Source organism: Topomyia yanbarensis, chromosome 3, assembly GCF_030247195.1.
Source record: "Topomyia yanbarensis strain Yona2022 chromosome 3, ASM3024719v1, whole genome shotgun sequence".
NCBI lineage: Eukaryota > Metazoa > Arthropoda > Insecta > Diptera > Culicidae > Topomyia > Topomyia yanbarensis.
Genome location: NC_080672.1, coordinates 77820227 through 77823352, shown reverse-complemented (window position 1 = coordinate 77823352; position 3126 = coordinate 77820227). Strand labels below are relative to the sequence as shown.

Below are 3126 nucleotides of genomic sequence, written 5' to 3'. Positions count from 1 at the left end.
TCACAGGTTCGCTGGTTATTTACAACGTAAGATAGGTTTATTTTTCACCGTCAATCATCTTCCGGTTCTCCTTGATGACGTACAGCATGCCATATGGACCCAGAGCGAGAACAGCATACATAACGCTGAACATGATGATGACGTGCTATAAATCAAGTGGTGTGGGGTGATGAAAGTGAAAAATAATAGGCTTGGTTAAGGAGACGTGTTCTACTAAAGAGGAATCAACTTTTGCTTACCTTCCTCGGGATTCCTTTGCCCGTGTGGAACGCGATAACACTACCGTTGCGAAGTGTGTAGGTCATTTGTCTGACCTGTCCACGGAAGTCGGGCACACGGGAAGTTAACAATCTGAAGAACATTTTCTGTTTTGTATTTTCAATGGCACGCGACAAATGATTGTACTTTGCAGACGAAACCAACGCTTGCTATGATTGAAGTTTTGTTGAATGTCGTGTCAAATGCATCCACGGCTAAATCGTTTAACGCACAAATGTGTAATAATTTTCATGGCAATAAGATATCGAGGATCTCGATAGTTTTATAATCGCAAAATTTCATATATACCGAAGATTATTAAAATTATATTTAAATGTAAATGTACGACGCCATTGGAAACTTATTCCTTGAATATTTATTCCACATTTGGTTCGAAACTAAGTCAGACGAACTACATTTAGTTACGAAGATAAGTCGAGAGTCAATTGATTCAAATATAATCTAAGATATCAAACCTGAAGTCAGATTGTCCCCCTCTCAAGTCCATCACTGACCACCGACCGTATCTATTTGTAGCCCGTCTCAATTAGCATTCCTGCCTTGACTCGAATCGGTCGGTGGTGCAGTGGCAGCGCTCTGTCAGTAGATTACGTGAAGTACTTCACTACCGTCTCCGGGGTCGCACTTTCCATTAAAGTCAATTTCAAGCCATATTGGTCGCCTTCGCCGTCGTCGTCGTCGTCACCGTCACTGTCGTCGTCGTTATTCGTTGCCGCTGGTGATTATTTGTATTTACTCTGTGTCTGAAACTGCGCTGGCAGCTCGCCTCGTCTCAAGTCGTAGGTAGATAGATAGATAGGTGTAGGTACCAACAACGGCGGCAATCCATAAAACAAGGGCCTACTTCGAGGGGCGACGTGTTTGCTATCTTTAATTACAGTAATTTCATTTTATAACGATAATCACACATAATATTCCATTTTCAATTGAGCTTCGGCTCGATTTCCGTCACACCAACTCCTTCTCGCTCTCTTGCACCGTCGTGGCTGACAGTGTCTCCTCCGGCCTGGATTTTGTAATGAATGGTGTGTGATTGTTGGTTGGTCGCGGAGCTCTCTCCTACTCCTTACTCCTGCCAGGTGGTTTAGCCGGATATCTTGGCGCTGGTTGCTACTGTTTTTGTACACGATGGACAAGCTTATCTTTGTACATTTATCATTCGTTGCGCTGAAGTTTGTTTTCAGTGGATATAGAGAAGTGAGATCGGTGATAGCACCGGATAACGGGTAAGAAATTGAATTCCTGCGAAAGTAGTGAAACAAAGTAACTGTTGCGACACCCAAGCTATTTCGTATTGTTTTAATCGGCTTAAGTTTACTGAAGACATACGATAAAATTACTTGCATCAGCATGTCCTCGATAGTATAGTGGTAAGTATCCCCGCCTGTCACGCGAGAGACCGGGGTTCGATTCCCCGTCGGGGAGGTTATTTTTTATATTGAGATAAATTTTGTTCATTTCGTTTTACATTTCTTACAAAAGAAATGTATAGGATTCGCTCAAACTTTGAAAAGTTTTTCCGAGGCCCGGAGGGCCGAGTCTCATATACCAATCGACTCAGCTCGACAAATTGAGACAATGTCTGTATGTGTGTGTGTGTGTGTGTGTGTGTGTGTGTATGTATGTATGTATGTACAAAATGTCATGTAATTATCTCAGCAATGGCTGAACCGATCTTTATGAAATTAGTTTCAAATGAAAGGCCTAACGTTGCCATTTGACACTATTATTTTTGATTTTCGATATGTTGTTTACTTTCTGAGATATGGGCGATTTTGTCAAAACACAGCAGGTTTTTCGCAAATTACTTTCAAACAATGCAATTTTATCCCACTGCACATAAATAGAAAGCTTGTAAAATCACCTTTCTAAAAAGCTATAGATTGTCTAAATCCGTGCACGAGCGGCGGAGATATTGAACATTTTGTATTTTTAGTCCGCGCTTACCAATTTCCCCTAACTAAAAATGAGATTGTTTCATACAGAGTATTGCTTTACTGGTGTTTTAGGGGCAAAACTAAACCGATTTTGAATATCGGGGTATGAAAACACATCTACGTGATTCAAGGAATTCGATGTTGAGAACATTTTGTGAATTACCTTTATAATAAATCAACTATTTTTCAAAAATCAATACATAAGTTCACTTCAAAGACAAAATAATGTGTTGATAAAGAAACAGTGAGTTCTAGTATTTATTCCTTGGATTAGGCATTGCGTTCAATCATGGTAAATGTTGGATTGTATATCAATACACAGATCAACAAGTAATTCACCTAGTAGTGAGATAAAAGATTTCTCATATAATTATACTCGTGGCGTCACCGAAAGCAACTGTATGTTTGAAGCCCAAAAATTTAGCGAAAATTTAACTCTTTTGCAAGATTTAGGTTATACTGGTTATGGCGCAAAAATTACTACTTACATTATTTATTATAAGAATGTAAGGAATCAATATATCATAATAATATACCTATAAAAATAATGTCACTGCATTAACCATCATTTGCCATTCCTCACACGCCCCCCCCCCCTCCATCTCTCTCTCCCCCTCCCTCTCTCTCTCTCTCTCTCTCTCTCTCTCTCTCTCTCTCTCTCTCTCTCTCTTGCTCTCGCTGTCTCTCTTCTATCGCATCTATCTAACTATTTCTGTATCAATTTTTAAGTTGTGTGATAAGATCTTCTGTCAATCTGAAATATTTATTAATTGTAATTGCGAAGGTTTGAGAAAACAAAACTATTTCTTGTCTGCTGCTACATCAACCCAACTTTAATTCAATTCTATTCAAAGCCTGTATCTACACTATAATTAAGGAAATTCATGGCTATATCAGAAAAATATTTGGC

At 39.2% G+C, this 3126-nt stretch overlaps 1 non-coding gene across 1 annotated transcript; it reads left to right on the top strand.

Moving 5' to 3' along the window:
* The first annotated feature begins 1632 nt into the window (after positions 1 to 1632).
* Trnad-guc (transfer RNA aspartic acid (anticodon GUC)) lies at positions 1633 to 1704 on the top strand. Its single transcript has one exon. It is a non-coding gene; the product is annotated as a tRNA-Asp (tRNA).
* Positions 1705 to 3126: the final 1422 nt, after the last annotated feature.